This window comes from Sphaerodactylus townsendi, linkage group LG14, assembly GCF_021028975.2.
Source record: "Sphaerodactylus townsendi isolate TG3544 linkage group LG14, MPM_Stown_v2.3, whole genome shotgun sequence".
In the NCBI taxonomy this organism is placed as follows: domain Eukaryota; kingdom Metazoa; phylum Chordata; class Lepidosauria; order Squamata; family Sphaerodactylidae; genus Sphaerodactylus; species Sphaerodactylus townsendi.
This window is the reverse complement of record NC_059438.1, coordinates 1,294,481-1,322,314: the sequence shown is the minus strand read 5'-3', so window position 1 is coordinate 1,322,314 and position 27,834 is coordinate 1,294,481. Positions and strand designations below refer to the sequence as shown.

The 27,834-nt window shown below is 42.1% G+C and overlaps 1 protein-coding gene across 3 annotated transcripts in view; it reads right to left on the bottom strand.

Annotated features, from left to right (window-relative positions):
* Nucleotides 1–27,834, bottom strand: part of CDH11 (cadherin 11) — a 121,467-nt gene that overhangs the window by 70,789 nt on the left and 22,844 nt on the right. The gene's annotated exons all lie outside the window — the stretch shown is intronic.

The window sequence follows — 27,834 nt, the reverse complement described above, 5'->3', positions numbered from 1 at the left end:
TGCTGTGGTATAGAGCAGTGGATGTGAACATGTACAGCAATACATAGGTTATGCCTGTAACTGTATCAGGGTGAGAGAGTGTCTGGCTTGTGTAGTCTAGTTTATTTTTAAAAGGAACACTCCAACTCATCAATAAGAATCAGACTTAAACATATACACAAGGTTCACAATATGGCAACCTTTTGAGCCACGTACTAGGGAAATATGAATACACAAGAAGAACCAGAGGCGTATCTAGGGAAAATGTAACCCAGTACAAAATCTGCCTCCCCCTACTCCCGGATGGGTGGCCACCCTCCCCCACCATGACCAAACAACTTTTTTTGCACCTGGAGGATGGGGTGTGGGGGTGATTTTCGACCCACCCACATGTTACTAAATGGCCGCATTTGACTCCATATGTCCCCCTGAGCAGTACACCCCTGACAAGAACAAAACCATTTATCAAATAGCCAATATTAGAGATTCTAACATCGAAAGTATCATGCACCACACACACAGAACCTACTGGAACATCCAATTAATAGTACCATTTTACAGACTAGTAATGCTGAGGCCAAGGGGCTAGCTTGAGACCAGCCTCTGCATTTGGATGCAGTGCATATCAGTTATCAAGATCCTGGCCTCCAGAAAGACAATTATGGATGTGGTTTTAAGTGCCATGCCTTGTGTACACAATTGTCACTTTGGTGAATGTGTGAACAGAACCTTAACAATAAATCACTGACTGATGACTTCATGATGGACAAGTTAATCAGCACACTGTGTGGGAGAAAGATCATTTGAAGAAACTGCCTTTCTAGTCAGTAGAAGAAATTCACATTATAAATGTTTGGGATTTATTAGGGAACAAGACAGAGCAATGTGTAAGTCTGCATGATTCAGTTCCATAGCCCAGTGTGCCACAAACATTATTTCAAGGGTAAGGTTTGTTGTTTGTGTACAATTTTCTTTTACAAGAGCTCTGCATTCTGTTTTCCTATGTAAAACCATAGAATTTACAGTGATCCCTAGAGCGGTATGAAATCACTTCCAGGCTTTCCCCAAAAGCAAAGTAATGGCATCATATAGATAGTCATTTTAAAATTTATTTTTCTGTCACCAGTTAACAGGGCAGCCACAGGCAGTGAGAGTTGCTGGTGGGGGTTTCCTCCCATAGCTGGAAACATGGAAACCATGCTCTAAGCCAGTGATGGTGAACCTTTTCAAGACTGAGTGCCCAAACTGCAACCCAAAACCCACTTATTTATCGCAAAGTGCCAACAAGGCAATTTAACCTGAATACTGAGGTTTTAGTTTAGAAAAAATGGTTGACTCCAAGGCACACATTACTCGGGAGTAAGTTTGGTGGTAGTCGATGGCTTTGCTTTGAAGCAACCGTGCAATGCTTTGAATGTGTGAATAACAACCCTAGGAGGGTTTAGAAGCAAGCCCCATTGCCAGCAACCAAGCGTACTCCCAAGTAAAGGATTGCGCTTTAGTTCTGCCCGTGAAAATCTGTGGGTTTAGCAACACTTAACAGGGTTATCTAAACATCGTGCCCAGTGGCCCAGGCCAGCCTAGATGCGTGTGAGTGGGTGGGGCTGCCCCCCCACATGATGAACTCTGTGCACGTGTGCCCACAGAGAGGGCTCTGAGTGCCACCTCTGGCACCCGTGCCATAGGTTCGCCACCACTGCTCTAAGCCTATCATACAAACATACCCTGGGAGTGAATTAGACAAGGAGGCAACATTCTGTTGAGGGGTTCAAGGAGTTACAGGTTCTTCCCCTCCAAGATTTCCTTCTATTGCTTTCAGTCAGTTATCTTTCTGTCACAGTATATTAAAATCCTGTCTAATGGATGAAAGTTTTGAAATGCCTGCAAACAGGATGGCAAAATCCAGTTTGGGAAATTTCTGGAGATAAAGGGGTGGTGCCTAGGGTGGGCAGAAATGGGGAGGGAGCTCAGTGAGGATAAGATGCCCTATAATCTACCCTCTGGATAGGGTTGCCAGGAGATTTTGGGATGGCACCTGTGGAGGGTAAAGTTTTGGAGAGCTGTAATAGCACTTATGGGAGATGTTCAAGGAATTTCCACAGTCTGTATGGAGTGGCATTGAGGATGTTCTTCAGAGGGTAGACTCTATTGATATCACCCTACTGAGGTACTTCTCCTCCAACTCTGCCCTCCCTAAGCTCCACCCTCAAAATATCCAGGTATTTCCCAACTCAGAGCTGGCAACCCTAAACGGAGGTAACAGCGGCTAACGGGCCTAAGTCAGCATAGTCAGTGATGGGAAGTGATGTCATCATGTTGCCAGCAACATTGGGATACTCCATATTTGGGCAAAAACTCTATGGTAGAAGCCATTTTTATTATAGAGTTTTTGCACAAATGCCAGTATGTCTGCATGTTGTTAGTGATGTAATGATATCACTTCCAGTACGTGGCCAAAATGACACTGCTGCATTGTCAGCAATGTCAGCCTAGGTTTTTGTTTGCTGCCAGTAAGTCTTCTGCCAGCAAGCTTATCAGCACCAAGGTGACTGGTTCCAGGGCAGGGGATCTTCTGCTATCTACCAATGGTAACCTGGGAACCTTACATATCCACAGTAGTAGCAGTAATCAATGTGGAAAAGGGCAGGGACAGCATCCAGTAGGGTTGTCAACTCTGATTTGAGAAAGGTATAGATATTTGGATCCCAAGGTAATCCAGCTTCAGATGTAGGAATGGGGTATCAAACCTCATTTTCCAGATTAGAGTTTGTTGCTCTTAATAACTATACCACACTGGCTGTATTCGTCTGTTCATTTGGTATGTTTGTATTCCACTCTTCTAACGAGTTCAGGCTGTGGAAAACATGCATTTTCTTCCCTTTTTATCCTGAATAGACCTTCATTACCAATACTGATATTTCCTTTAAACAAATCCCACCAAACCACTAGAATCTTTCCAGAGGCAATAAACTGAACACTGCATTTTGGAGTCTTCTGTAGTTTCATTTTCTCCAGGAAAGAAACATGCTGATATTATTCAACTATTATTTGCATATGCCTATTACATCTTCAAAAAGATCCTCTTCTGGTACTTAACACTGCATTTTAATTTAACATCTCTGAATTCCCCACTCCCTTGTAAAGAGAGAACTACTGGTATTTATGTTGTTGTTGTCTTCAAGCAATACTTTGAAAATTTATATTAGCAGTAAATTTTTTTTAAAAAAATTACAGTCCAGAGAATTCAAAATGCAACATTCCAAGTTCAACTACAACTCCCATAAAAGCATTCATAAATCAGCTACAAATAATTAGTGCATTTCCAATGGATTTTGACATAGAGTGACTACCTCCCACCCATAACAAGATTATCTATTTATCTTGTAAATAAGCCATGGCATAAAGAAGCTGGCTTATACAAAGTGGCAACCATAGAGATGCTGAAACTCTTGGCAAACCAGGATGCAGAAAGGGGTCAGAGAAGTCCATTATCCCCCATGGTAATTACTTCACAGTGCCTGATGTTAAAAGGACAGTCCTGGGTCCCAAGAACCATCTGAATCCTGCATTGTCCTTGCATGATAAAAAGATTAGAGTCTGAAAAGCAGAGGATCCCGAATCTCACAGCTTCGTAGACAGCGCACTGAAAAGACCATTGTAACATCCTCATAAATCCTCCGCTCTCTGGGCTCTTGACAAGTGAGGCGATGGACAATGCCATTCTTGTCTTGAACAAAACATTCCTTGTCTGCCACAGGGCTTATCTGCTTAATTTACAAATGTCTTTCATTGTCCTCAAATAATTCCGTATTAGGGAGGAAAAAACTATTATGAGAACTAAATAAATATTCACAGCTTTGTGGTGTATTTATTTGGCATGAACGTATCAATAAGAGAAACAAGAAGCATGAAATCTACAAGATCTTTGCTTCCCCCTCCGCCACTCTGCTTTTTTCCCCCGTTCATTACTCTACAGATGTGTTTCTATGCACAGTATCTCTTTCTAAGCTTTTTAGAGGGAAAGAATGAAAGCCTCACAATTATCCAAAGAATGCATGTGAAATATGTGCAAACCGGAAGATTTTGAACATAATAGAGAGGTCAGTGGTCTAGGGAGAGAAGAGGTGGCCACACTTACAAGGAATGCTTCAAAGTGCAGGGGTGCATAATGTGGCAGGTTCACCCAGCCACACTTTGATGTCAAACCCGTTCCCTTAGAATGGGCTCTAAGACAATTTTGCAAGCCAAAATATACTTTGCCTGGCGTTCAGTATGCTAACATATGTGACTGTCATTGAAGTTTGTAATTGTTTTGGGGTAAAATTATAATTAAAATATATATGTTTAATGTAACTGGTTTAAATAATTTACGACCCACAAGATGGGCGATCACGATCTATCTATTCAGTGCTCTCTCTGTGGTCTCTTTGATCAATGGTCTGTCTATTCAATATGTACTTGCATGATATCAAAGGTCTCCATTTTTAAAATTAACATTTGGTGAGGGGTATTTAGTTCTAGATCAGGAGTAAATTGTAACTTCCCTTCCATAGAGCTGTTGTCCTTATTCGGTTTGTCCCCAATAGCTGCTTTTAAGTTGTTGATTTAAAAAAAAAACACAACTCATCTCATTTGGCCCTCAGATTACTTGTTAAAAAAGTGTGACTATCAGCAATTACTAGCCATGAAAACCAAATGGTACTTCTCTGTTCAAAGGCAACATGCCTATTGATGTCAGCTGCTCTTGTTACAACAAGGGAGACAATGTTTCATGCCCTGCTTGTGGACTTCTAGGAGCTGTGGATTTAGGGCTGCTTTGTAACTATAGCAGAGAAGAACATGCCCTTTTTTCTTCTGCTGTTATACATATAAATAAACAGCAAAAGAAAAAAGAGCCGTGTTCCCCTCCGCTGTAGTTACAAAGCAGCCCTGAATCCACAGAGGCTTGGTACCTCCTCAACTACACTCCAGATTCTTCAAAGAGCCAACAATTTTGAAGTTCTCCTGAATGTCTTTGTGCTACACAGCAGACTTTTACGACTGGGTTTTCCCTCTGTGGACAAAACAGTCCAGTTGTTGTGAAATTGTAGCACAGCGATGATGCAATATCCAGCAATATGTGGATGCACCCTAAGATGACTTCGAACGTTGACGAATGTGAGCATCAAAGCAATGAATCAACGAAGTATCGTTTCAACAAATAAACGAAATTAACCCTTCCCTCCCCCTCACGGTGACCATGAAACATTTGGAAGAGGTGATTGTGGACAAACATCATAGTATAGGGGGGATTGAAAACATTCTGGATACGTTATAGGTGATTTATGCAGAAAAGGCCTTCTCCTTCATCCCTTTTCAAACTCCTTAACAGAGAAAAGAAAATGGACTTTTTGAACATGAGTATCAGCCAGGAGATGGCATGCCTCCAGTGCTGTAGTATTTAGCATTGCAAATATTGTCTCATAAAACATATGGAATATGCCTGAGAACTGCTTGGCACCCACTCCTTTCAGTTTCAGGTGCCAGGACATGGTTTTTCTATCTATCCAGGTGTTGGGTTATGTCCCTCTGTTGTTGTAAGCTTCCTTTTACTGTTATTCATATTTTGATAGATCAGTTATACTTGTGTTTTAGAATGTATCCTTGCATTGAACAGATTTATTGAATGATGATTTATGCAGAAACAGCTTGGAATTCCACAGGTTAAGTAAGTTAATAAAGCAAGAAGAAGAAAAGTGAGTGAAACTTTCCTTAGGATGGAAGGTTAGAAATTGGAATGTGTCATCAGCATTGGTTTCAAAAGATGGCAGCCCCATTGAAAACACAAGGATTCATCTTCAGCTTTGGTTGAACCCTGGATTGCATCTGTTGATTTAATAGCAGTGGTTATGGTCAGTGGTGGGATCCAGAAATTTTAATAACAGGTCCCGATGGTGGTGGGATTCAAACAGTGGTGCCACCGCACACACACACCTCCAGTCCCTATTGGGCAGGGAGGTTGCTTTAGTAACCCCTTCTCGGCACTCAGAAAAAATTCGTAACCACTTCTAGAGAAGTGGCGAGTCATCAGCGGAAACCTCAGGGAGATACCTCCAGATCCCTAAACATCAGAGACTATGCCGTTGCGGATGTGGATCTATAGAAACCATAACTCATATTCTTCTGGAATGCTGTCTTCACAGTAACCTGCGCATGATTTTAATTCACCCTCTGCTGCTTCCAAGACTTGAGCACTCCAAGTTCCAGACCACTCGCTTTCTGCTAAGTGACTGTAATCCATCGATCACCTTGGCAGTGGCTAAATTCTTGGAAAGCATTTTAAACACCCATATTTAAATGTTTTAAAAGTTTTCTCTTTTAAATGGAAATATGCTAATAATTTATATGCCATTAAAGGTTAAAATGAAAATGAAAATGAGAAGTGGTGAGAACTGGTTGGATCCCACCTCTGGTTATGGTCCATCGCTTCTTCACGTTGGGAGAAGAGTATCAGTGTTCTATGCACAAGGACAGGAAGCATTTGACTGGTGCACGGGATGTATGTGTTACTTTCGGTTCATATTTCTCTTTAACAAAAGCTCCCCACGTGCAGTCAACCAGGATATCCAAAAGATTTTATTGGAGTCTTTGACTACTTGCTAGATTGTTATGAGTAAGATGGTGTTAAAGTCATTAGGGGGTGGGATCCACTCACCTGACATGGAAATATAACTTCCAGGTTTACTGAGAAGTGCCGGCATCATGCCAGGACACTCTAGAATTCTAGACTATTTGGGGAGAGTGCTAGAGCATTACTGGCACAATGCCAGTGCTTCCAGGTAAATAAGAAGCGTTGTCATCATGCAGAGCATGTGGATCACTCCCTGCCCATACCAGGAAAATGGTTCCTTAGGTGGGGGGGCACTCCCATTTGACTTCTACAGCCAAGCAATCCTAGCAAGGCTTCCTGTGTAAGGCAAAGAGCAGCTATTAGGATGACTCCCTGCCAGTTCAGTATATGGCAGCAGCTTTGATTAATCAGATATCTCCCCTGTTAGCCATCTATATTTGCAGCTCTCTCTGTAGAAGAACAAAACAGCTCCTGCTGCTTCCCAGGCAACCGGGGCGGGCTGGAGTTGAGGGATGTTACAAAGCCAAAATGACTTTTAAGCCTTTGTTTACACTTCTCCTGGGTCACAAATAGGAGGTTTGCAAGTGGGTAGACATATGGTAATGTTCAGCTGCACTGCAAAAGGGTCACTTGAATAGAGCTTCACATTTAACTGGGGAGAAGCTATTTAGCCACCCAGGATGTTATATTTTGGGCATGCATCCAGACATTCCACAATCATTTGTGGAAACAGCAAACAAAAATTTCCTGCAGTGTAATATTTTAGTTGATCCGGTGAACTGTTTTATACAACGTACTGTTCACACAACAGTAACAGTCGTAATCACTGGACTGTTAGGTCAAAACCAGCTATGAGCTGAACTTGAACACAGATCAGACAAAAAGGGTCAATCCAGATACTCTGGTACCTTAGATGGGGGGGGGGGCACTCTAATTATGAGAATTAGAGCTGTCAAGCCCCCAGTGGGGGTAAAGAATCCCTAGACTCAAGTTCCATGCTGGTTCAGAGAACAGTGGCAGTTCTTTCCTAAGCAATTATACCCTTCTAAGCCCAGTTAAGTCAATGGGTTTGAAAGGGTATACCTCCACTTAGGATGGCCCTGTGAACAACTAAGCTTTCAGTGATAGGTCCCTGTATCAGTGCAAACGAATTGTTAGCCTGTGTTGGTACAGAGTCCCCAATCCCAGTTCAAACATCAACACAGCTGCTGTTGCTGAAAAGACAGAATTCTTCCATCCCATTGAAAGTATTATTTACCTATCTAGCCATTTCATTGTTGTTCCCTGCCATTCCTCCAAGGAGGTCAGGGAAGTATGCATTGCTCTTTCTTCCTCTGTTTTCCCCACTACAACTCTTTAAGGTTGGTTAGGCTGAGGGAGATGGCCTGTCTCAAAGACACCAAGAGAGCTTCACAACTTAGCAATAGTTTTAACCTGAATCTCACCAGTCCTCGCTCAGAACTTTACACTGATGCCACCATAGTTTGTGTGTTTGAGAGCCTCAAATGGGCAGTCATGTTGGCCTGCATTAGAAGAGCAAGATTCTAGACCAATAGTACCTTAAACACCATCAGGATCTCCAGGGCAGAAGTTTTTCTAAACTCTCCTCATCGAATACATTTGAGAGCCATTTCCCATAAAAGCAAACTCTAAGGCTATTAAGTTAATTCAATACAGGTCTACAGACAACAAAAGTAGCTTACAACATTGTGTCTTCCCTTTTATCCTTATAACAACCACCCTGTGAGGTAGGTTAGGTTGAGTGGGATAGACTGGTCCAAGGGCACCCAGCAAGTTTCCATAGCAGAGCAAGAATTTAGATCTGCATTTCCTAGATCCTAGTCTGGTACTCTAATCACTACACCACATTGACCATAATGTCCACTTAAGGGTTTCTCTACATTGGTCTTCATTGGTGCCACCAAGTGCTACTCTTCCTCAGTATTGCATTTTTTTAAGTAGCAAAGAAAAGGACGAGTCTGTCTTATCTGTAATGCAGGTGACCCAAACATGGCACCTGATTTCATTCCGTGCCTTTTAATGCTTATGCAAAATTATTCAGGCATGATAGATTTGTTTGATTAACCGCAATGGATGTCTAACGGGAGACATTTCTTTAAATGGAGACTGCAATACAGTTCTTGTAGATTTAGTTGCTTATGCAATTTGCTCTTCTACAAGGCTGATGCTATCTGAAAGCAAAGGATATACTGGGAGGTGGGGGGAGAGAGAGAGAGAGAAATCCTAGCTGGCAGGAAAGGCAGAGGAAAGGCAGTGGTATGCAAGCAACTAGTCTTTGCAATCAGTTACGGTAGATACCTCATCAAGAGCTAATCTAAGGATTCAGGGTATTTCTGATAGGATTTGAAGCATGCTGCAGAATTCAGAATAGAGGCCGTCTTTAGAGTACACCTCTCGGGGATGCTAGAGAAAAGGAGATTTATACTAGTTAATCCGGACCGAAATAAAAGTATGAGCTTTTCCAAATTGGTTCTGGGTAACAATATGTCAAAGCCAAAATTGATTCTAAGATAATCATTTTTGTTGATACATCTGTAATGAATCCACATTAGAGTGGTATATCAAGGAAAACAAACAAAGCTACACATAATAGAGAAACTAAAAAGATTACTCGTGTTTACCAGGTTGAACTAGGCAAACAAAGACTTCTGAAGTGCATGGAAATGACTGACTGCCTGTGTGCTCGGGAATACCACCATGAGCACAGATGAAAACAGAATCAAAATTCTGACATCTCACCAGTATACTGGGGTGCTTGATTCCAAATAAAGCATTGTGAGGTTAAATTTGATTTTTGAATGGATTGTTTATGAAGACTACTGCCAAACTTGGAAATTTCTATGGAGTTTTCAAGCTGTAATATCCCAGAAACATCAGTGGTCAGCCAAACCAGTACATCAGGTGATACTTTCCAACTTTCTGGATTGGGGGTATGTGTTTGGGATGGAATGCTATCAATCAATCAATATTTTATTTCGGTCAAAGACCAGAAAATATCAGATATAAAATATTAAATCCAGATAGTACATTTACAGACCAGATACAAAGTAAAATTGAGGTAACCAGTTTCCAAAGACTGTTTGTACAAACCATAATATAAGTTCAAGTTAAAAACTGGAATAAAATTTGAATAAAAGATAAAATCATTAATCCAAAGTTCCTATTTTTATTGCCCTACTTGTCCACACCTTTTAACCACATAAGCACTGAATTTTGCCACCTCTCTGGTTATATTCGGATTGGCATCTTCTAATAGTCTTTCCATGGCACAATCCTCAGGGCCAAGAAAAATTGATGTTGGAAGAGAGTCAAACAGTTTTGCCCTCATTTCTTTGTGAGTGGGGCATCGTAAAAAAATATGCGTCAGGGTCTCTATTTCCCGCATATCACATGGACAAAGCCTGTCGATATGCGGAATTTTTTTATATCTGCCCTCAAGCATTGCTGAGGGAAGAGCATCACATCTGGTGAGTGTGAAAGCCCTCCTAAGTGACTGGGTGTCCAAGTTATATAGATAGGGGGAAGGGCCCAAAATGTATTTAATGGATGGTTTGAGATTAAATTTGGGGAATGCTGTTACATCTTGTTGACAAGCCATATCTTGAACTCTCAGCTTGACTGTAGTCTTAGCTGAGGACAAGTCTTGTGTCAAGAGAGCACTGGGTGATATGCCTCTCTTGTGCAGGCCGAGGATGGAATGCTATAGACCAAGGGTCTGCAACCTGCGGCTCTCCAGATGTTCATGAACTACAATTCCCATCATCCCCAATTGGCCATGCTGGCAGGGGTGATGGGAATGGTAGTTCATGAACATCTGGAGAGCCGCAGGTTGCAGACCCCTGCTGTAGACAAAACCTGATAGCCCAATTCAGACAACAATGCTCCGAAGACTTAAGATGGCTGCCTCAGCAGCTGAAGGATCTGAACATCTGCTGCATTGTCTACATCCCCAAAAGGTTTTTATAAATAGTCCCAGCCGCTAAGTTGCAGCTGATCAGAAAACAACTAGCAGTGCAGAGCCACCAAAAGAATGCCAAGGGAAATCTTGATATGTTTCCTGAACCAACAGTCATTGTTTACCATGGCTATGAAGCGGATTCTATTTTGTGCTTGTGTTTGCACAGAGCAGTGGAGAGGAAAAGTATACCAGCCATCTGTACAAAATGGAATATAAGCAAAAAAAACCCTTCTTAACTGAAAAACATAAAAATATATTCCAACACAAAGCTGACTAGTATGGATTATCAGGTATATAATATACAACCCTAAAAGCCTTCTGTAAGGATACTGCAGTTCCATACAGTAGTTCATCAAGACCAACTTCGGCCTTGCATACTCTGACTTGGATAGCCTAAACTACCCAGAACTCACAATATTTTAGAAGCTAAGCAGGCTCAAGAGCCACCTTGAGTCTTCGGAGATATGGCAGGATACAAATGTAAAAAAAATAAAAATAAATAAATCCTGGTTGGTACTTGGATAGCAGACCACTAAGGAAGTCTAGCCAGAGACAGTCCGTGATAGTTTAAAGCAGTGGTTCCCAAACTTATTTGGCCTACCGCCCCCTTTCCAGAAAAAAATATTACTTAGCGCCCCCTGGAAATTATTTTTTTTAAAAAATTAATAGCAATTAAACAGAAAGATATATGTATTAATGTTTCTACCTTTTTCGTAAGATATAGTAAAGAAAGGTGTAAATTAGAAGCATTGAACTTTGAAATTATGAACTATTTATGAACTACGTTGTTCAAAGAAAAATTAAGTATTATGAACGGAATACATAAATCAATTTTTCTAAATCTTCTCTTTCTTTTATGCTTTCACCGCCCCCTTACAGTTATTCATCGCCCCCCCCAATGCACCTGTGGCCATCACCGCCCCCCTGGATCGCTGCAGCACCCACCAGGGGGCGGTGGCGCCCACTTTGGGAATCACTGGTTTAAAGAGTCAAATAGGAAAAGAGTTTGGAGTCAGTGAAATTCCTTCTGATTCACCTTAAAGCCCCATCTTGTTCCACCTAAATGTAAAGATTAAATATATGGAAAAGAAGTCATAGCCAGCGATTTGCCATGGCAGGAGAAGGGAAAATAACACACACTGAATATAACAGATTGATGAAACTTCAGCGAGAAAACAGTGATAAAGAACAAGTCAGCAGATGATGAGGCCCCACTCTAAAGTGGATAAAGCAGTCGCTAGCAAATTAAAAATAACCTTTAAATTTGCAAAGAATTCCATTAGGGATTTAGTCACACTCTTCCCATTGATTTTAATCTAAGTTCCTGTGAAGTTTCAGTAAAGCTGGTGTCTCCCGCAATCCTTTTTAAAGCAAACAATTGGCAGTTTAATAAGTCATGATTTCTAAATCACAGGCCTGCTTATCCTGTCTCTAATGATGACCAGTGAGCAGCAGGAAAGGAGGAGGAAAGAATGAGAAGGAAGTTGCATTGCCAACCTCCAGGTGGTGACAAGAGATTACAACTGAGATTACAACTGATCTCCAGGTGACAGAGGTCAGTTCACCTGGAGAAAATGGCAGCATTTGTAAGTAGAATTGGACATTACACTAGGCTGACCAGCCGTCCCGCTTTTGGTGGGACAGTCCCGCCTTCACACAATTTGTCCCGCGACCCGCGGGTTATTTCCATTGTCCCCATTTTTGGGAGACTGCTGCACTGCCTTCTGGGGTGCAAGGCAGTGTGGCAGCCTCCTGCATGTGCGGCCGCAGGAGCATGGCCTTCTGGGGCGCTGCTGTTTCCCGCCCTCAGAAGGCAGTGCGCTCCTGCGGCTGCACGCGGCCGCCTAACCCCTGTCCCAGGTTCACAAGGTGACCATCTGGTCACCTTACATTACACCCTACTGAAGTCCTTCCTCTCTTGAAATCCCTCCAACCTCAGGATCCACCCCCTAATTGTCAGGTATTTCCCAACCCAGAGCTAGAAACTCTGTGGACTAGATGGGCCATTGGTTTGATTCAGCAAAGTTCTTCTTATATTATCCAAGTCTGTGGGAAAGGGAACACCAGTTGCATGACAAGGCAAAAGTGTTGACTCCAACCCCATTATTCCATGATGTAATGGACAAGATAGAGATTTCTATCATTACAGTTCCCCTGTTCTATACCCATACTATTCCTGAGCCTGTCCCCCCCCCCGACCCATCCTCAGAAGTCACTTTTTAAGGTGCTCTTGACTACAGCCTGAATGGGGTAGTGCTGGAACAAGTCTGTGCAAGTCTGGATTCTGTGCTTATGAAAAATGTGATCGGGAGATATTTGGTTATTCTTCAGTGAAAAGTTCAGATGCTAAAACCCTGCTCATCTTGCAAGCATAAAATGCAACAGAGCATCTTTCAAAGGTCTGTACTGGCAATCCTATGGAGAGGCAAATCAGTCACAAGAATCTAAAAGATTTCATGAGATCAGGCCCAGCCAACAACTCTCAATATTAATGAGCTGTAAAATTCCCCTGAGAAATTGTCTTAGTCTTATTAAAACTCTTTATGCATTTTTTTCCTTTTCACAATCCCTTAGAACCTTCAAATTCATCTCATTCCAGGCAAAATTCAGTAGCAATGTGTCCCTTCCCCTGAGAAATTTACTACATATCAAAAATCTTCTAGCTTCTCTTTAAATTCCTCAAATGTTTCATCCATAAAAAGGAACCTTGAAATTCACCTTCAAAGTTTGCTTGAGGTGAAATTTTGCTGGAAACTAACTTAGACGAATGAATCAGTACCCAAGCTCAAGAGATCAGGGCAAATTCATATAGTACTTAGCCGTTGAGGCCACTATGAGGACACTGGAGTGGTTCCAACCATTCCCCAAGTACCTTCTCCCATTCTAAGGAAATTTTCTTCCAACTTGTGACTTTTGCTTCCACAGAAGAGTCATTTAAATCAGAGGAAGGTTCCTTAGGTTGGAGGAAGTCTTCAATCTTTGTTCAATGAATTAGTAAAATAGGGTCTACCATTTTGTATCACATGTGCCCTGAAAGTTCTGTGCTTCCCAAGTATGTGGGGGCTACATTCTGACAGTGGCCAATTTTGCACAATACAAACAAAACGTCAAGAACTGTTTTGACTTTGTTTTGTCCATATAGCACAGGGGGGGAGTGTTTCAGGGGGAAATGGTTATTTTGCCTGCCCTCCCCCCACCCCCACTCACTTCCATTTTCTGAGCAGCTTGCGCTGCCATTTTCTGCCGCTTGAGGATTCTTCATCATTTGCATTTTTTTCTGATAGACATCTCCTTTGCTTGCAGCTCATCTATCTGCATATCAATGTGTAAAGTACATGAATGAAGTTAGTTTTATGTATTGTCGAAGGCTTTCATGGCGGGATTCAACTGGTTGTGGTTGTTCGACACAGTGTGTAACAGACTTCCCTCTATGATACACCTCTGAAGATGACAGCCACAGATGCAGGCGAAACGTTAGGAACAAGATCCACCAGACTAGGAACTGGGTGATGCAGGTTTGAATCCTCCCCTCTGTCATGAAAACTTGGTAGGTGACTTTGAACCAGTCATGTACTCTCAGACTAACCAGCCTCACAATATTGTTTTGAAGATAAAATGGAGAAGGGGATAATATTGTGAACCATACTGGATCCCCATTGGAGTGAAAAGTGGGGTACAAATGAAATAGGTAAGTGGGTGGATGGATGGATGGATGGATGGATGGATGGATGGATGGATGGATGGATGGATGGATGGATGGATGGATGGATGGATGGATGGATGGATGGATGGATGGATGGATGGATGGATGGATGGATGGATGGATGGATGGATGGATGGATGGATGGATGGATGGATGGATGGATGGATGGATGCTCCAGCACACCTGGGAGGCATGAACTTTAAGTGCTTAAGCAATACAATGTCCTTATGGCAGCAATGAAGACTTTGTATCACAGGAATCAGCCCTCTACCTTACCAGGCAGTGCTCAGACATGGTAGGGAGAGGTACATTTTAGCAGGATCCTGAAGGACCCTGGTTTGAGGTACAAGTCTGATTAATATAGTTATATTATTTCAGAAAAAAGAAAGCTGTTATTTTGTCAGGACTCATTGGGACTCAATTTGAAAAAAATGATTCATGTTATAAGTTTGTATTATGTCCAGAGAAATTTTGCTAAGGCATTGAATTCAACTCACAAGTAATTATTTCCAGTGGTGCATTTCAGAGAGCCCACAATGGCATTTTTATGTGCTGCCAAGAAATCGCTAGTTGTTTACTTTGAATAAAAATAAAAAAAAGTTTATTCTAATTGAGCCTAAGAAACATAAAATATTCCTTCAAGGGCACCCCCTTCCAGCTACCTAGAAGGTAATGGATGTTCCTTGTTTCAGAATGACAACCCTTTTAAATATAATATATACACCTTATTTCACATATCACAACAGAGCAATGTCCCTCCCTTCTTCTAAAATGTAGGCTCAAGTCTCCGTTCTGATATATTTATTCAGAGGAAAGCAATTTCAAACAAATGGTTTGGAAATAAGCTACAGGCTGTAATTTTGCCGGAAATCCCCATAAAGACATTCATTTATTGAGGAGAAAGTTATGAGAATCCATAAATGTGATAGCCTGATTCACAATATTTTGTAGAGATTAACTGGTAAATACTTTCCACTGAAAATGATAGAAGCATCTATTACTCCCTGCATCTTCCAAGAGTAGGGGAGAATAATACCCCAATCCAAGAAACAATTCTGATGGTCTCCCATTATGTTTATTCATCTCATTTGCCGGTGCTCAAGATGACACACAACACCCGCCCTCACCATTTTATCCTCACAGCACCCTTATGAGGGAATCTGGGCACAGAGCAAGTAACTTCTTAAGAAGACCCATTGAACTTTGTTGGCAGAGTGGAGATTTAGCTCTATACTGTTAAGCATTACATCTGGATAAAGCTGAACTAAAAATATGCCCGCCCCCCGCCGCAAAAGCCGATTAAGCTTTTTTAGGGTTTATTTCCAGCTGAAAAAAGCTAAAATTTCAGGAATTTCAGGAAGCTAAAAGCAGGTTCTGACAAATGCCATTTTTTCCAGCATTTTTGGCCCACTTGATCCCTGCAGCCTATTAAAAATGAGGGGACCCCTCACACCCCTCCTTCACTTACCTGCCGAATGCTGCCTCTGAAGTCCACATGGGCTTGGAGGCAGCAGGTGGCAGACAGCTGAAGATTCAGCTGAGCGTTGCTGCTTCTGAAGACCATGTGGGCCCTGGAGGGAGGGGAGGTGCAGAGTTGAATGCTGGGCTCAGTTTAGATGGGTCAAGTGTTCAGTTCTATCCCACTGCCTCCAAAGACTAGACTTTGGAGGTGGTGGGAGAGGTAGGGGAAGCACAGAGCTGACCGCTGGGCTCAGCTGAGTCGTGCCCAGCATTCAGTTTTGCAGAGTGGAATTTTTTTTTTAGGAGCAGGTTTATAAAGCCCCCTTCCAAAAAAATTTGGGGAAAAAGCTGGGAAATAACCCCATATTGACACGGGGCACTCTTTTTTTGTCTTTTCCAAACATTTCTGGGGGGGGGTTTTACCCCAAACTTGAAAAATACTGGGGAGAAATGGTGCACACCCCTAAATATATAACTCCACATGTTCAGGAATGCTGGAAAAGCAAAATACTTAATCATGCAGAAAGAGATCTATTGTGCATACTAATTAAGACTAGAATCCTGCCGTATTTCCAATCCCCACTGTTTCAACTGAAAGCCCATTCTCTTTTATTGCTTCTTCCTTGTTCGAGTTAGGAGGGTTTTTTTATTTTTGTGGGAGGTGGGTTGTTTCTTGGCACCCATTGTATGTTCATTAAGTGTACAGCACTTCTAACCTTCTTTTTACATCCATTGAGTACCTAGGGGCATACAAAAGAAACAAATTGCCAGCTACAAAGACGAGCAAAAGAAAGAAAATGATGAGGAGCAAAATGTACAAAACCAAAAAGCCATTTTAAAGTGCCTCTCTCCTGAAGACTCCCACTCCATCTAATGCCAACGGTAAAATGCAGTCAAAGGGCTGAAATCAAACTATGGCCTTGGATCAATGTTGCCAACTCTGGGTTGGGGAAATTCCAGGAGATTTGTGGGGTACAGCCTGGTAACAGAGAGTGTGACATCAGCAGGATATGACATCATGGAGCCTGCTCCCTGAAGCTGTCATTTTCTCTAGGGGAATTGATCCCTGTAGGGTGGAGATCAGGTTTCCCACTAAAAGCAATGGGTCAAAAATGAATCACCTTTGGCAGGTTGATGCCCACACCGCAACATAGAACAATTAACCAGAGGCCTAAAAAGCTTACATTTAATTCATGTTTACAAACGAGTAAAAGCTTTCCCTTTAGTTCAGATCTCTCTAATGTGTGCATTCCAGCTCCAAAATGGAAGACTTTGATCTCTCGCAAAATAATGAATCAGTGCACACTACAGGTGCTCCTTTCTCTTGCTTTGATAACTCTTGTCACATAATTATTTAACAGTAATTGTGCTAAATTCTAAGATCAGACTGAAGTTTGCACAGAATGTGTTTTCCTGTCTCCCTTTGATAGGAAACAACATGTTCACGGAATACATGCACTCATATGTTATCCTACTTTGATATTATCTTCACTGGTATGATTAAAGATTTCCTACTAATATGGAGAGAGAGAGAGAGAGAGAGAGAGAGAGAGAGAGAGAGAGAGAGAGCATCATTTATTCCCCCCATTTTAGCAGGTATGATGCCTTCCGATGCTTAACAAACATGCATGGCTGGATCTTGATGAAATTAGCCATGCTTAAATTCTATTGAAATCAACAGGACAATTTTTCTGTCACTTCCTCTGTACTTGTGCCAACAATATTTCAATTGAACTAAAGACAATAGTCAAAATAATTGTGTTAGAGACAGCCAGCTGTTGGTGGGGAAAGAAGAAAGGTCCTCTTTGACCATACTCACAAACCTAGTCTGGCATCACAAGACCTGTGAGGATGGAGATATGTGAGATGGAGAGTAGAGAAGAGTTTTGGATTTATACCCTGCCTTTCTCTCCGTAAGGATACTCAAAGGGGCTTACTAACTCCTTTTCTTTCCTCTCCCCACAACATCACCTTGTGAAGTAGAGTGTTCTGAGGGAACTGTGACTAGCCCAAGGTCACCCAACAGGCTTCAGGTGTAAGATTGCACTTGAGACTTTCTCTGTGGCCTGCAGATGTTCTACCACCTGAGGCACAGACCCATGCCAATACAAAGTTACCTGTGGTTCACAAGATCATAAGAACATAAGAACATAAGAACAAGCCAGCTGGATCAGACCAAAGTCCATCTAGTCCAGCTCTCTGCTACTCGCAGTGGCCCACCAGGTGCCTTTGGCAGATCAAAGTAATGACAAAATAAGGGTATGGTTCCAACCATGTCCTTGGCAAGATTACATGCTACTTCAATAGCCAGCAGTGAGCAAAATTGAGCCAATCAAGATGTAATGCAACTCTGTCTGGATTTTATTGCTTCAGCCTGCTGGGGAAAGCAGTATTGCATGTATGAAAATTCTCCCACATTAAAAAAAAATCCCAGAAAACAATCTATCAAGTCATGAGGAAAAATAGGGGAGAATCTTTTCTTTTGACATGCTAGGATTTGGGGGGTTTTGGAGTGGGGGGGGGAGTTAATACTCAGGAATCATAATAGTTTAGAACACAAACCAGATGTTTGGAGGTTTCACATACATTAAGCATATTTGATTGTTTAATAAAGGTCCAGGGGCTACACAATAGACTGATAAAAGTATTACCAAATGCCCCAAAGAAAAATCTGCAAAGGAATAGATCTATTAATTAAAATACTGATTAATTTCCTTTCTATGTAGAATAGGCCCCAGGAAGTTATCAAAATATGCTGAAAAGTAAGTATGATGACAACAATACACAATAAAACCAAAGCACACAGTGCTGTTATATGACAGAAATTCATATCCAACAGAAATAGTCATATAATCAGTAGAATGCCTTCCAGGGCAATACCATCTTACATGTTAGGAGACTAGGAAAAGGAACATTGGGCATTTCCCCACTCAGCATGATCCCCCCCCCCCGTGCCGCTCACCCGGGTGTCCCCACGACCCTGCGCTCTGCGCAGGGTCATCAAAAGGCGCCCTTTGCAAGAGTACCAGGGATGTCGCACGCTGAGCGGGCGCGACAGCAGCAGCATCGGGGCGGCTGCGCTGTCACCGCCCCTCTCGTGGGGAGTGCTGGGGGACCCCGCGTTACTTGCGCGGGGCTTAACGTAAGTGGGGAAAGGCCCATTCTTACCTATGGCTGCCATTTCCAGTGACCTGGAGCAATTACTAAAGATACCTGAGAATGAGTTGCTATGTCTTCTCTATGGCTGATTCCGCATGGGCCAAGAACAGCAGTGTGAAAATGGTGTGAAAATGGTGTAAAAAAGGGTTTAAAACGGTATAAAAGGGTTTATACTGTTTTCACACCATGTTCACACCGCTGTTTTTGGCCCATGCGGAATCAGCCTATGTGATGGCACCAGAGAGAAGAGGCTGCGTAGGATTATGTGTGGAGGTTGTCTTTATCTCTAGCACTCTACTAGGGTGGTCCTATCCAAAGTTACTACATCCCACTGATTTCCAAGATGCTCTATAGCCCAACAGAAAATTTGCTGTGCCCAAAATATTGAGCACAGAAAGTTGAAATAGCCACACAATGGTGAATAGTTCAGATCAAGTGATAAATAATATGTTCTCACTTAAGAAGCTGTGCCACATGTCCCACGGGTTCTATAGAGTCTTTGAAACTCTTTGACTCAGAAGACAACATCTCAGGTTCTTCTCTCGTTTGGTGGATTTGCTTTGAAGATGCAGCGCACAATGGGCTTTTTCAGGAGCCTGTTTCAGAAGTACATGAAAATCTTTGCGCCTTGGGATCAGCTCAGGTTTTAGTAATTACACAGTACATAATGGAAACTGTTGGAAAGGCTTTATCTTGATCATTCAGCAATAGACATTCTTCTGACATCTCCTCGGGTTTAATACCTCTTTAATATTCCTGCATAAATAATTCAAATCTTCTTCATTAACCTTCCTGGCAGCTGCCACAGTCGAGATACTCAAGGGGCTGTGAGTACTTCTCTTCCTCAGAAGATGAGTATTTGATCTGAGCTTGTTGCAATCCCCCCCCTTCCTTTCTTATGAAGAAGGTGAAATTGTTTGCTGATGGAAGAGCTGAGAAGGCCTTTGTTTCAAATTAGTTTCAGAAGTTTCTCAACCCACAGAAGGGTTAAATGAATCCTTTTTGCTGGACTAATGTCCAGGTTATGACTTGAGGTGGGCACGCATCTAAAGCAGACATGAATCTCTGCTCTCCAATCTTCGACATTCGCAACAGTTCTGTGAAGGATGGGATGAACGTTAAGTACCCCATGAACAAGGCCCACTGGGCCTTCCAAGTCCTGATTCAACACTTCAACCTCTACACCACACTTGTTATTGACAGGACAATATCAGCAACTTACTTTGTCATTATGATCAGTTGCCACTAGATAAACAGATATTGCATTCTTTCTGCTTGTACCCTGAAATGATTACAATACAAAGGGATGTAACAGGCAAAAAGGGAAGCTCTACAATAAGCAGATATGAGTCAACTTTTTTTATTAACTACTCCCTTGAACATGTGTCTGAATCTTGCTTCCTTTTCTCCCACGAACTATGGACAAAGGTTTCCATTCCTAACCTGCAACTTCTGAAATGGTTAGGTTACAATTCACAGCCCAAATTATTTTGCTTCATAGGCCCTTTCCGCACAAGCTCCTGAAAAGGTTTCGCAAACGTTTTCAAAATGTTTTCAAAACGCCATTTGTCCACAGTCATCCCCTTGAAAATGCTTCTTGGCTGCCATTTTGTGGCCATTCCATTTTTTAAAACTTCTTTGACCCAATGCTACAAGGCTTCAAAGCCTCGTGCTGCAATTATCTAGGGGTTGTGTCTATGTAGCTACATAGACAACCCCCTGAATGTTTTTTTAAAAAAACTGACATAAATACAGCACCAGGTTGGCAGCACAAGCTCAGAAAATGGCACTGACTAAGAAATTTGGGGACTGCAGAGCGGCATGGGAAATGTTTTAAAGAGATCTACACAGCATGCGAAAAGGCTTCTACACAATAATTGGTTCAGAAAACCATTTTCAAAAAAGGCTTGGGAAACCAACCTTTTGGGCTAAAAACCATGCAAAGCTCCATGGAGGAAAAGTTTTATTTCCTACCTCTACATGTTTTATTTGGTTTGTGAGGTAAGGGCAAATATTCCTCCTCGAACAACGGCATGCAAATTTTGAAGTGAAATTTCTCTTTCAAAATTTAGATGTCAACTTTCAAGATCACAAGGCAACGTTAAAAATGCAAATTTGGAAAATGTGATGAACTGCAGGGAGGGGAGGTCCTGAACAATTCATTACAACAATATTGTACTTTTCACGAAAGAGAGAGAGAGAGAGAGAAAGAGAGAGAGATAGAGAGAGAGAATGGTTAAATTCGGTTGGTTAAATTCGGAATATTGTGCCTCTTGCAGATGATTCAAGTTGATATATAGCAATCACATATAAAACAAAGGGTTAAATCCTATCAGCTCTTTCATGAGTATGAATAAGAGAGAAGAGGTTTCTTTTGATGACTGAAAAAGTTATGTCAGGGGTTGTCAGACAGACCATGGGTTAGTGGTAGAGTATCAGCTTGGCACGCAGCAGTCCTAGTAACAACTGCTGTTATCCTCACTTCAAAGGCTCAGGTCAAAGTGGGCAGTACTGATTTTGATAGGCCAAGGTCTGGTTCATTATAAGGCAAGCTTCATGCATTTATGAAACCCATGTAAAATGTAGGCTGAAATGAAGCGGTGAATTGAGTGAGATCCATCAGAATAGATGGGTGTATCCCACTCAAACAGCATAAAGGTTTGGGGGTTTTTTGAATTGTTGTGACTAAATGTCTGAACGCAGAGATGGTTATTTCCCCATTGAAAATTGATGTAATGTAGTGGTTATAACTTGGGACCAGTCAGTCTCTCAGCCTAATCAATCTCAAAGGATTGTTGTAAGGATAAAGTGGAACGACAGAGAATCAGATGTGTTTCCCTAAGAGGAAGAACAAGGGAAAAATATATTAGAAATATGGACATAGGTTCCCTTCCTCTTCTATCATATTCCATGGATTACTTGAATTATGAACAACTACATTTCTCTTGGTTAAAGCAAGGCACCAAAAAGTTCATATTGCATTATCTGCTGATGGTATGCGTGAGTATACACTGATGATATGTATGAGTACAGCTGTCACAAAATATAGTCACTGTGTGGGATAGTAAACTTGTTCAGTGTTGTCTTCTGTCGATAAAATGTTATGGTCTGGATTAGAGGTGCTGATCCGTGGAATCCTAAAAAGTGGATGATCTTGCTTAGAGGCATGAGATAGGCCTTAATGGCTTGTTGCCGTTGGAGACGCAGGAAATATTTTCCGGTTTCAAATGCAGACATGTGTAATTTTGATGAGATCAAAATTTTCCATGATGTATTTGGATGGCATTAATATTTAATATTTTAATGCTTTTCATATTATCCACAAATACTCTTTGGCCTTCTTCCTCAATTAGATGCATAAATACCCGTCGTTCTGGGATTATATAGCAAACGGGACAGTTATCGCCATCCTGCATAGCCAATGAGATTTAGCTATGCAATAGTATCAACCGAGAGCAATTGAGGATGAGGGCAAGTGAGGGCAAAGCATTTGAATCAAGAAATTTTCACAAATATTGATGCAAAAATGCCGAAAAGGGGGACGTATTTTTTTTCAGCACGGGCTAAAATATTCATGAAACGCTATGTGTGGTTTCAACTCGGATCTATTTTTACTGTTATTATTATTATTCCTCTATGTGGTTTCACATTTATTTCATTCTCATCAGCTTCCTCCTGATTCAGCCCTCGCCACAATGATGAAAATGACCCATGGTGATCAAACAGGGCTGTAAGGTTGCTTTGACCAAGCTGAATTATTACTGACTGATAAGAAGCTCTCTCTGTCCTCCCCCCCCCCCCCAATTTGTTTTTGAAATTAACCGCTGTCACAAACAGATTGGGTTCAAATTTCACATTGCGGCTTGACCTGTCTTCACTGAAGCATAGTGAATTGGGGAGATAATTATCTTTTGAGCCTCCAGTTGGTGCAGTGAAGAAAGAAAAGTATGTCTGTGGAGGGGAAGCAAGTAAAGATGCCCAAATGCCAAAGCTGTTGTCAGCTGCTGCCTTGGTAGCATGTTTTGAGAATGCTACAACCCCTTTAGTCTGTACTCTCAGAGGGGAGGAAAGAACATGCCTTGTTCTGCCTTTGTCATTTATATGGCATCTAATTGCATTGGAGAAACATATATGGATTGTCTTACAAAGGGCTGCACGCTTCATTTAGTTACATGACATTTCATTTTTCCTCCAGAGTAGGCCCTACCGTCCCTCTGATATTCCACTGATTTGAAACCAGCAGCTCCCTGAAAACCCATTAAATGTTGGAGATCGGTGTGTTTCCTGACTTGAAATAGGATAAAGAAAGAATCAATGGTTTCATCAGAGGCCTGTTTGGATTTTTCCAGCTTGCATATTACTTTCTGAAACTGAAAGCAAGTTCTAAAGGAAAGCTGTCAACAGGAGGGAAGGAAGAGGAAGGAAGGCGAAGGAAGATCTGATTTCTGTCGTTACCCACTGAATTGTATGCTTAATTGAAAACTATAATTGGTTTCCCATTCTCTATACAATAGTTTTTTTCCAAGAGAGGTCTGTGAGGGACCTATAACTTTTGTTAGTGTATGATTGCCTTTTGTTAATTTTGGGAAATAGGGATCTCCACATGACCACTACAGGTTGCTCACAGCACCAGTGAAAATGATGTTCCAAGGGAAAGTATCATCTCCATTTTTAGGAAGAGATTCTGTACTTCTAAAAAACAGCCATTTATATATTGAGAACCAATACGGAGAGGTTGGTGGGATGTTCTTCTCACACCTTGTTCCCACAAACAAAAGGAAATATTGTACAGAAAAGCCATCAAACATGTGAGCAATGGTAGAAGAAGAGGAGGAGGAGGAGGAGGAGGAGTTGGGCTATATACTCTGTCTTTCTCTCCTGTAAGGAGTATCAAAGCGGCTAACAAATTCCTTCCCTTCCTCTCCCTACACCAGAAATCTTGTGAGATAGGTGGGGCTGAGAGAGTTCTAAAAGAACTGTGACTAGTCCAAAGTCCCCCAATCTTCTTCTTCGGGTTGGTAAATTCCTGGAGATTTGCAAATGAAGCTTGGGGAGGGCAGCATTTAGGGAGGGGAGGGACAGCGGAATATAATGCCATAAAGTTCACCCTCCAAAGCAGTCACTTTCTCAATGCCAACAGTTCTTTATTGTCTGGAGAGTAACTGCAATTCTGGAAGATCTTCATACCCTACACACAAAAGTGTTCTTAGAATTGCACTGTAAGAATCTAGAATTTCAAGTTACCATGAAACTCAGTGGGTGCCTCACAGCCTAACCTACCTCATAGGATGGTTGTGATGATCTAGTGGAGGGAGAACTCCGTACATTACCCAGAGGACCATCAAGATGTAAATAGAATAAAGAAATTCACTATATCACAAGAAACTCAAAGGAAGTCAGTGGAGATTATATTTTATACTCAAAATAAACCTGTGAGGTGGGTCAGGCTAACAGACATTTACTTCCTCAAAGCCCACAGGTAAACTTACCAACTGAGTACGCGTGTTCCCTGATCAAACTCCAGCCCTCTGCCTACTTCATCCTGCAGCACTCATGACGCCATATTGTGACATCAATGGACAGCTGATTAAAAACTTACTGTGGCCTACTTGTACTCAAATGCACAGTTTGGTCCTTCAGGTTTCCCAGATGAGCAGGAGACTTTGGGCTGGCAGTGCTCTTTTGGTGCTGCTGTTCAGGGGGAACTGGCAGGGTTGCTGGTGTTGGCAACATCAAGAAATCACTCCTGATGTGACCTAGAAGTGATATTACTGCTCACGGGTAACAATAGTGTAACCCCCATGCGCAGAATGGGTTGACCCAGAAAGGGGTGGAGATTCAAAGCAGCAGAAGGCTGCAGAGCTCATTGTAGTTTGGAGGAGACAAGGCTACCAGACTCGGACCTTGATTTGTATAAGCCCTTAACACCTTGTTAAGGTAACTGCAATGTTGTTGGGAACTACTGGGAAGGTAGTTGTTTGTTTTTGCTATGTTGTAAATGTTGGAGTTTATTGTTTCAGGGTTTTGTTATGTTTGTAATGGGTGAGAGTTCTCCTGGAAACCTTCATCATGTTGAATCCTGTTCATCAAGCCCTTGGAGTCTTCAGGAGCCAACCCACTTGCAAAGTAGAATTGGACTTGGCAGTATCAGTAGACTGTAAATATAAGGACTTGAAAATGCAACCTGAACAGGACCTTGAAGTGTGATGTTAAATGTTGATGTTATATGTTAAGAAAGTAAACCATTTTGTTTTTAAAAATTGTTGTTGCGAACTCATTCCAAGTTCTGCCCCACAGAACCCACAGATAGAGGTTAAAGTAGCATTCACTCAAATCGAAATGAATGGCCGTTTCCGCATGGCAGCGGAAAGGGCTGGGTCGGCGCTTCTCACGCCGACCCGAAGACGTGGGGACCGCCCGCGACGACGGTGCCCTGGAAGCAGGCGGCAGCCGGGCGCCGCTGAACGCCGGCGCTCGCGATGAATTTCAAAAGCGAGCCAGTTGCTGGCTTCGAAGTCGCACGGTGTTTCCTGGGGACACGCCTCTGGCCCTGCACGCCTGCTCGAGCGGGCGCAGGGCAGGGGGCATGTCCCCTTAGTGGCCTTCAGCGACTTTGCGCCGGAGGCCCAGGGACAAGGTGAGTGCCGGGTGGGGAGGCTTTGAAGCCGCTGCCGCCTCGCTCGGCAGCGTGCTTCACGGGCGGCAGAGTTCTTCAAAAGAACGCCTTCCTAGCTGCTTCTGGAATACTGCCGGCTGCGGGCCAGCCGGGCGGCGCGGGGGCGGCGCGGCTGCGCTGCAGCTGCGCCCCCCGTGCGAATGGCGGCCTGGAGACGGCGTTTTTACCGTCTCCAGGCCGTCATTTTCTGCCCATGCGGAAACGGCCAATGCTACAGCATCCCTCCCCCTCTGCTATGGTGTATCAGAAGTGATGTCACCATGATACCAGTGATGTCACAGCATGATTAGAGAGCCCCTCCCAGCCAGGACAACTCTCCCACTCTCCTACTCCCATTGGTCACCAGCCTCTTACTGACAACCCTACACACAGCCTTTTGCCACCACTATTAACACCAATATTACCACTCAGTTTTCCCTCCAGCCAAGAGCCATACACTGGGATTAACTGTCTGACTGGAAGCTACAGAAGACTATATATCCCACCACCCCATAATACTGATGTCACTGTGTACAGTCCAGAGTTCAGCGACAAATCAGAAGTGGTACAAGCTGACTGCACAATATTCTGACACACAGCTATAATACTGCAAAATAAACAGCCTGTGAAAAATAGATTTTTCTTAACATCCTTCAGTTATACTAATCAATAACAACAGTAAGTACACAATTTTCAGAGATAATCATTTTAAAAGATGGCTACATCCCTTTAGTTTCCATGCTTATTCAACAAGAAGTGTGGCACAAGGCTGAATCCAGGAGCTTGTTTGACCCTGGCACATTGAAAATATGAACAACCATCTTCTCTGCAAACCAGTATTGAGATCTCCCACATTACACCATTCTAGTCATTTCAGCTCCTCAGGATGTTCTGTATTATTCAGTCTCTGAGACAGAAATTTAACTAAACTTAGACTGGATGCCAAAGAGGAGGAAGAATTATATATTATATGGATTAAAATGTACACAATAAATTGGGCTGGTTATTTTCAATTAACATATTAACCTTTCCTCACTAATTCCAATTCAAGGTTTTGGTATTAACCTTTAAGACCTTGAGCAGTCTGGGACTTTCATACCTTCAGGACCACTTTTCATATTGCCCTCGGGGGTCTTATCTGGATGTAACCTCCTGGTAATCCCCAGCCTCAACCAGGGCCAGGACTTTCTGGTGAAACTCCCTCCCAGCTGAAATCAAGTCTTTGTGGGACCTTTTTCCACGCAACCAAAATAAAACATTTTGAGGAAGGAAATAAAAGGTTTCCTCTGAGGAGTTCTGCAACGTTTTTAGCCCAAAAATGTTTTATTTCCAGCTTGAAAATGTTTTAAATACATCTTCAATTTTAGCAATTCTTAAAAAAAACATTTTCATTTTCAAAAATGTTTCCCATGCCTCTTTGCAGTCCCTGAACTTTCCCCTCAGTGCCATGAAGTTGCCTTATACTGAATCAGACACTTGGCCTACCAAAGTCAGTACTGTCTACTCAAAACTCCAGGCACCGGATATGCCTTCTATATACTAAGGTGATGTTCTACCACTGAGCCACGATCCATCCCATCTCTCTGGTCAACATCTGTTCAAATTCCAGCTCTCTAGCCACTATACCCCACTGCCTGTGAGTGACTGCCTTTTCCCTTGTCAACTTGTATGTGTATTTTTATTTTTAAAAAATTGCAAGAGATTCTAGAATTCTCCAGCACATTCTCCTTATAAAGAAAATGTCTGGGTATCTATAAAGAAAATGTCTTTGTAAATAGTTACTTACAACTGTTCAGAGAACAATGGAATATTTTGATAAAAATGTAATAGCACACGTCCTGCACTTTGGGGAATAGCTACCTTTTAAACTATCCACATTCTAAACTGGAGGGAAGACGGGACACAGTCCAACATGGAACATCACATAACACATCAAAACAAATCTTATTCTAATTCCCTAAATTGTATTTGGAATACAAACTACAGTCTACAACTATTCCTTTCATCCACCATTACGCTGTCAAGGATGGTAAATGCCCATTTGTAAGTGTGCTGTGCATTTGTGACAGATAGATACCCAGAAGGGATTTCAATTATTTCAACCAAAAAAAAGGAGGAAGGTCTGATTGAACTTTGTATACAAAGCTTGTGAGTGCCATGTTGTGAAACCACTGGAGCATACGGGAAAACTAATCCTACCGCCATCATTTTGAGACATCTAGTAAGGGGCAGTGTGGTGTTGAAGGTTTGTTGGATTTCTTTTAGTAGGCCCAGAAGTCAAATCCATG